Raw genomic sequence first — 8,762 nt, 5'->3', positions numbered from 1 at the left:
AGCCCCCTCCTCCTCTTCCTCCCCACTGACACTCTCATTCCTGGAAGCCGGTCACAGAGCAGTAGTGATGGATTCTTTAAAAGGTCTTTACAGTGTCAGCCTTTAAATCCTGCTGCTGTTTGCCCCACAGCGCAACCTACATTGAATTTCCAATATCCTGATGATGAAGTGGTGCAGTAAAAAAAACAATAAAAGCTTTATGTTTAGAAAATATTATTTCATTACGTCAATGGTGTGTTAAATGTGTTAATAGAATTTAATGCAGAGTTATCACGTATCCTTCAATGTTTGTTTTAATTGGTAATAACTACCAGCAGCTATGATGATGACAATATTTCATGGTGACAAGAGTTAAACGATAATAGATAATCTTGATTTGTGTGGGGGGAAAATCCATACGATGACAGATATTCATCACGGATATTTTACAGAGGAGCGAGGCATTGATTGATTGGACATAAAAACATTCACATCCGTCATAACAATACACACTTATGATTCTAGAATGTGCTTCAGCGATTATTTTGTGTGTATATAAATATGATTTACTTGATTAAATAAAGACTATACATTCCAATCAGTCGTCCTTGAGTTGAAGAAAGAAGTTGGTGCCAGGTTTGTAAAAAATATCCTCAAAGCTTTTCTGATAGGGCAAAAAAGACACAGATGTATTGTAAACCCAAACTATAATCAGTGTGTTCTTGAGGCTGTTTTTCTTCCAGGCTTTCCTTAAGTATTCTTTCATCAAGGTACAGTAGAGGGCAATCAGGGTTGGGAGGGTTAGTTTTAAAATGTTTTCCGTAACGATTATTAGTTACCTGTAAACATCACTGTAATCAGTAACTTAATCTGAGTATCAAAATATAAAAGTAACCTGATAACTCTGTTACTTTTGGATTACCTCAATATTAAATGCAACTCAAACAAATACAAGAGAAACTAAATATCAATAAGATGTTGTACTATGTCGAAATCCGCATTGTTCCTCTTCAATCTGAGGTTCGACAATCGGCCGGACCCTCCTTTCCAGCATCTTAGAGTAAACTTTCCCGGGGAGGCTGAGTAATGTGATGCCTCTGTAATTGGCCCACACCCTCTGATCCCCCTTTTTTAAAAGAGGAACCACCACCCCGGTCTGCCACTCCTTCGGTACTGTTTCCGACGTCCACGCAATGTTGATGAGACGTGTCAACCATGACAGTCCCTCAACACCCAGAGCCTTCAGCATTTCTGGGTGGATCTCATCCATCCCCGGGGCTTTGCCACTGTGGAGCTGTTTAACTACCTCAGTGACTTCCCCCAGTGATACTCCAGCTCCGCCTCTAACATAGAGGGCAGAGTTGTCGGATTCAGGAGTTCCTCAAAGTGTTCCTTCCACCGCCCTAACACCCTATCAGTTGAGGTCAAAAGCGTCCCATCCTTACTGTACACAGCTTGGATGGTTCCCTGCTTCCCCCTCCTGAGGTGTCGGACGGTTTTCCAGAACAACTTTGGTGCAGACCGAAAGTCCTTCTCCATGGCTTCTCCGAACTTCTCCCACACCCGCTCTGCGCCTCACACCTTGGGCAACTCCGGAGAAGAATAGAGTCCAACCCCTATCAAGAAGTAAGGTTCCAGAGCCGACGCTGTGCGTAGAGGTGAGCCCCATCAGATCCAACTGGTAACGCTCCACCTCCCGCACAAGCTCCGGCTCCTTCCCCCCCAGAGAGGTGACATTCCACGTCCCCAAAGCCAGCTTCTGTCGCCTGAGTCTGGTCCGTCGAGACCCTCTGCTTTCACTGCCACCCTTCTGGCAGCGCACCCGACCCCATCGTTGTTTCCCGTAGGTGGTGGGCCCGCGGGACGGAGAAGCGGAGGTGTTGCCCACGTTGCTTTTTCGGGCTGTTCCCGGCCGGGCTCCATGGCAAGCCCGGCCACCAGACGCTCGCTGACGAGCCCTCCTTCTGGGCCTGGCTCCAGAAGGGAACCCGGGCTTCCTCCGGGCCGGGGAACCTCGCTTTCAAGTTTGTCATGAGGTCTTTTTGAACCAATCTTAGTCTGGTCCCTTACCTGAGACCAATTTGCCATGGGAGACCCTACCAGGAACACAAGGTTCCAGACAACACAGCCCCCAGGTTCATCGGGGCACACAAACCTCTCCACCACGATAAGGTGCTGGTTCTCGGAAAGGTTACCTAAAACAGATATTCAAAATTTGTTGACATGATGCATTCAATTAAAGTCAATGTTTCAGTTTTTCTGTTTATAAAGTATTGGAAAATGTAACTGTAAAGGGTTAGATCAAAAGCCATCGGATCACTAACCTACATAGGACACTTTGTCTGGAAAAACGGAAACGTTGACTTTAATTAAATGTATTATGTTAACAGATTTCACATAACTGTATTAGGTTAGTTGAAAGCAAAAACATTATGTTTAAATAAATCATATTAAGTTGAACTTAATATGATTGCTTTCAACTAACTTAATAACGTTTTGTGATAAACTGTCTGAGCGGAGGTGAGGTAAGGCCGTGTAAATTTTTGTACTGGAGGTGAGCATTGGCATGTTTTATGTTTTTCCAAATTAACAAAGAGTAGTTTTAAAGTATTGAGCAGGGATGAGAATGAATAGATTACTTCTGAAAATATTTGGAGTGTACACTGTAAAAAACAACCTATAAGATCTACTCAATATAAGTGGGTTAACAATTTGCACACACATCTTTTGAGTAGATTTCACCCAATGTTTTAAGTAAATATTACCCAGATTTTACATACAAAATTCTCTATAAGAAATTAGGTAAAGTTTAAGTTCAATTTGTTAATAACATATATTACTTATAAATTAGTAATATTTACTTTTAATCATAGGCAGGCAATTGCTCAGTTACTTAATAATTATAAGGGAGCTGCACTGTGCTTAATGATGGGGAGCAACACCAACTGGGCTCTGTATGATTGCTTTCCTTTTTTCTGAGGGGCCACTTTCCCTGTGCTGTTTATTTTCTTTTTGAGTGGTGTTCAAATTGTGTGCAATATGGTGCTTACATAACCTCGGTATCAGCGCCCTACTTCACATTTTTGCTGCTATGGGACATATTTGGGCCTGCATCTAAAAAAATGCTTTGCTGGTACCTCAGGTTTCTGCCAGGTAGAGAGTTTTTATTTTTAATGCACCGCTGTCCAGTGGAAACTATGAATCTCTACGTAAGGAAACTGCTACTTCTTACAAAAAACGATTTCAGTGGTAGTTGACTGTTATATGGGTCGCTATAATTCAGCAACAGTCCTCTGGAAATATATTTGAACTTTCTCAGTAAGAATCCTGAAGGGTCTGTGCAATTGGGTAACATCTTTATCAAACTTTAATGCATTGACTGTTAATTACGTTAAATTAATTTAGCTGACGCTGACACTACATTTCCTTTTTTTTTATGTTTAAGGTGCAGTCAAAACAATTAGGTGTTCAGCAGGCTGGGGGGGTTACTTTAAAAATGTATTCAGTTAAAATGACTAGTTACCTGCTGTCCACCAGGACCAAAACCTCTCCCCACAAGATTTTCTGCGGCCTCATCAACAAGGCCTGGGACCCCCACCGTCAGTAACCCACCCCTTAAACATTATGCTTTACATTAATGCAAAAACATGCAAACAATATCTTGTTGTTTTTAATATTGTAAATCCTGCACAACCCTTTGAACATGTTGCACATTTCTGCACCACACTACCTCTCTTTGCATCTGCACATCTCTCCACTTTGAATGTAGTATTTGTCACATTTTCTTTTATTTCACTGTACTCAGTTCCTCACATGTATATATTTTGTGTAAACAAACTGAAAAACTGAAACGTTGACTTTAATTAAATGTATTATGTCAACAAATATCACATAACTGTATTAGATTAGTTGAAAGCAATAATATTAAGTTGACCCTAATGTAGTTATTTAAACTTAATATTGTTACTTTCAACTAACGTAATACATTTAAGTGAAATCTGTGGACATGATACATTGTACAAACCTACTTGGTAATAAAACAGATGCTGATTCTGAAATCTAATCATTAACCTAATCTCAGTAGCAAAATATAAAAGAAATTTAACCTGATTACTTTCCGTTAGATTAAACAATAAGTATTGGCCCACAGTACAGCCTTCAAAGCAGTGGCGGTTTTAGACCAATTTTATGGGGGGGCCAGGCTAGGGACAGTTATTTTATGAGGGGCACAATAAATGCGGGGTTAAAAAAGACAAAGAAATAAAGTTGCATATAATAAACAAAAAAAACATTCATTGGTTTTTGTTTCTGTACAGGTATTTATTTTCAGTGACTTTAAGTGTCAGTTCTTTGTTTCAGTAACACATTGTTTCCATAGCTATTCTTTGTTTGTTTTAGAAACTAAGTTACAATTTTATTAAATTGCATTAACAGTATTTTCTGCCACTCTGACTATAAGGAAATGAGCAGTTCAGTCTCTGCTGTCCAACAGGGCCTCTGAAGTTTTATCTTCTAGAATTTCTCATTACAGCAACAATATCCTGCGATTTTTGGTGATTTATAGTCTCTCAACTTCTAGGTTTGAATCTTACTTGAAGTAAAAAGGAAACAGCCTCTGGTTGGAGAGAACAAGTGTTGTTGTTTTTTTCTGCGTGCTTCAGCCTGCCAGTGGCGGTGTACCGCTCTAAGGGGTCCGACTAGAATGCAGCGTTACATTAGTTCCGCCTATGGCGCCAGCACTACAGTATATCCAATAAATTCCAATATTATAAACTTTTCTTTTAGGAGGGGTGGGCCACAGGGGGGTCCCAGGTCAGTGTTAAGGGGACACAGGTCCCTGTTGGCACCTCCCAAAACCGCCCCTTCTACGAAGAATAAATAGAATTGGGTACTTTATCAACAGCCCAACAACAATCTGCTGCCACTCTGATAACCCTGATCGATCTTCAGTCGTTGGCAGAACAGTAATCCCCCATCAGAAGACAACAGTAATGTACAACCCTGCTTACACCTACTGAGAGCAGACAGCTTTCCTAAGACACTGATGGAGCTATTGTGGTGGGTGTTGAGGGGGAGGGTTTATCATCTGTACTGTATGACTTCCAGGATTGGCCAGACTCCTCTTTGCCCTCCCCCTCCCTTGGTACTGTATGCTTTATAGATATCTCCTTCCAACTATCCATTAACAGCATGTCTTCAAAGTCAGGATCCATCGCTTTGCCTTCCAGCTGCCTCAGCACTTTCAGGGTCAGTCATTTCCAGCGAGTCCCATGAATAGTAGGGCCCTCACGGGGCCTCAGCCATTAATTGAATGTTGGGCAAACCTTCCCATAGGGAGTTCCCACAGTCATATTCATCATTGAGCTGACAGTTTATGATTACGGCATTTGAGGAGTGGTTAAAATGAGTACAGCTGATTAATGTTAACATTAATTTGTTGAAATAATACAATTAATTAAAGTCAACGTTTCACTTTTTTAGTCCTGTATTTTTGTTTTATAAATCAGATGTCAACCTAGTGCATTCAGACCCAAAAAGTGTTTTTAGAAATATGCCGGTAAGGCACGTTTATTTATATGGAATAATATAATGGAAATACAGTAACTCCTTTTTTGTATCCTGATTACATAATCCCATTACATGTTATCCATTACTCCCCAAGCCTGACAAAAATACATACAGTGCTGGCCTGCAATTTGCCTCTCGTGACACAAATGTCCTTCCAAAAATCCATCCTCCAAAATCAATTTTAACTTCAATCTGCGATACTAGGTCACCTTTCCTGATCCCCTCTCTTCAGTCCGCAGAGTCTCCTCCTGGCCTACTTCAGTGTCACACACACACACACACACACACACACACACACACACACACACACACACACACACACACACACACACACACACACACACACACACACACACACACACACACACACACACACACACACACACACACACACACACAAGGAAATGGCTGCCCACACATTGCAGTGTTTTTTTCTTTCTTTACATCGATTGATCTGAAAGGCCTTCTCTTTCAACACACCTTCATGCTCTAATTCAGACTGACTAAATCATGCAGGTCATTCATTGTGAATGAAGGGACCTGATCCTCCTGCTCTTCTTAGGTCTCACGTGCATGGGCGTCACTTTGTTTTTAAACGTTTTGGAGACATATTAACCTTATGAGGTGATAATATGTAGGGTAGTGATAAAATTAAATGAACTATGTCTACAAATGTCACACAATGTATTAAGTTTAAAGCAATAATATTAAGTTGAACCTACTCTTTTTTATTAAAACTTAATTTCCAGCTTCTTCCGTGCTTGTTGCACTTGCCGCAAGAAAAACATCGAACATCATTTATTTTTTACCACAATCTTTTCAAAAATCGTTGTCTGCCCCCCTTATCTGGTCGAATGTCATACAGCAAAGAATCGATAGACATGAAAGACTTTTTTTCTATCCTCCAAAGGCTCCAAACACTCCTGAAATAAAGCAATATCAACACAGTGCAAATGGGCCAGTCATGGTTTATAGAAAACAGGATTAACAGTAGGGGGAATCTGATTATAGCAGCATGTCAACCAAAGTATATTACAGGTTAACTCATTTCCTGGTTTCCTGCCTGAGCCTAATACCTCTTTTAACCTGGTTTCTTCTGGATCTTCCTTCAGAGACACTTTCCAGAAGCTCATTCGCAGAAAAGTATTTTAAAGAGGTCACTGTGTTAGGAAACCAGCTGTTTGTTTGCCTTAAAGGTTGTTTTTGGATTCCTCGGAAGTAGCTCCACAATTACATTGCAATTAGTCTTACTGCAAATGCATGAAAAAAGTATTGAGAGGGCCATATATAATTGAAACGTACATGATATTATATATGGAATAACAAATTCTGGTTTATTGTCTTTTGACCATGGCAGGCTTTCAGTTTTGCGCGACAGTGCATGTTGATATGTCACATTAAAATCTGATCAATTATATATCTCCAAAAAACTAAATGATACCACATATTTTCCTCCTTAATCTGTTGTACTCATTTCAACAAGTCCCCAAATGGCTGCAATGAAAACACTGAAACGTAGACTTTAATTAAATATATTATGTTAACAGATTTCACAGAACTGTATTAGGTTGGTTCAAAGCAATAATATTAAGTTAAAATAACAATTATTAGGTTCAACTTAATGTTATTGCTTTCAATTTACGTAATACAATTATGTGGATCCTGTTGACATAATACATTTAATTAAAGTCAACGTTTCAGTTTTTGTCAGTGCATGTTGTTATTTGTTGTTAGTTTTATGGAGATTCAAATAATGTGCTTTAGGCAGCCTTCAAACACCTGCGAGAACTTTATGTGGTCAGGATCAGCGTAGTGTCCTGCTGACACTGTTAACGTACTGAGTCAACACCTCTACCCTGTGGACAGTCAGAGTAATGCAAACTGAGCACAGCATGGAACAATCCTCTTATATACGCTCTCATATATCACCGACTGTTGGTTACATGGCTTTAAGGCGTAGTTTATGAACAGAAAGCAAAAGACACGTGATAGGCAACACACAGTTATTATCAGATGAAAAATAAGCAACAATAAACATGTTTTAAGAATAATGTTGTGTATTTTTTATTATTCTTATATTTCACTGTTAATGTCTTTATCCACTCGTAATTGTATTAAGTAAATCCTACTCTGTAGAGATGATGTGAAACATAAGCACTTTCAGTTTCTACTTTTACAAATTCACACCATGTAGATTATAATGTGTATAGAAAGGATTTTGTCAAATATAACTTTGGATAAATTGTCTGCACCACATTCTTTACATTGAAGCACAAAAAAGACACTCCTTATTACTCCTTAATATATTATATCATTACTTTGTGCACTGTAGAGAATCATGAGTTTATATTTGTATTTCCTTGGATTAGAAGCTTTTAAGGCCAAGAATCTAAATAAATCTAAATAAAGCAAAGTAGTGAAATTACAGTATGGGAAGGCTTTTGTGCAGTTGCTTTTAGTGTATCTCCTCTTAACACATACTATTTGAAACCTGTGTGACATAACACAGCCCATTATCCTCCTAATCACCACAGGAAAAATCTGTGACCCCATCAGGCCGATTGTTATTCTGATGATTCTGATTCAGAACAGCGTACTGCTAAAGGACCCACTGATCTTTTGATGTGTGTTTGTGTGTGTGTGTGTGTGTGTGTGTGTGTGTGTGTGGGTGGGTGTGTGGGTGTTGGTCATACAAGTTAAAAGGGGCGCCTTGCTTTGTATTTGAAATGTTTCCACTATATTTCCACACTGATTATTCAGTCTGCTCTTCTTTGCCGTGGTGTGCTGAGGGGAGGACGAGGAGGAAACTGGACAGTATCCCGGATAACCCCTCCCTCCCCTCCATGCAGAGCTAGTGAAGATGAGGAGTACGTTCAGCCACAGACTCAACCCACCTCTGCACAGCACTAAGTGCCTGGGAAAGTCTTAATAATTATATTGTGTTTTATTATCCTGTGAACCACACTGTCCTGTTTTTCATTCTTATTCTGTTGCTGCTAAAACCACTGCATTTCCCCACAGGGATTAATAAAGGTACATCTAATCTTATCTTATCTAAAAAGATTTGCCTCAAAGACACATCATTAACATGGTCAGCAACCTCCAGGTCAGAAGATAGAAACACACACATTTTGCACACCTTTGCATGGGACATTACACACAGTAATATCACAAGATGTTTTTTACTTCAGTGTATTATGTGTGTATACACACAG

The sequence above is a fragment of the Eleginops maclovinus genome, chromosome 12, assembly GCF_036324505.1.
Source record: "Eleginops maclovinus isolate JMC-PN-2008 ecotype Puerto Natales chromosome 12, JC_Emac_rtc_rv5, whole genome shotgun sequence".
NCBI classification, from domain to species: Eukaryota; Metazoa; Chordata; class Actinopteri; order Perciformes; family Eleginopidae; genus Eleginops; species Eleginops maclovinus.
The sequence above is the reverse complement of the archived record's forward strand: the minus strand, read 5'-3'. Positions refer to the sequence as shown.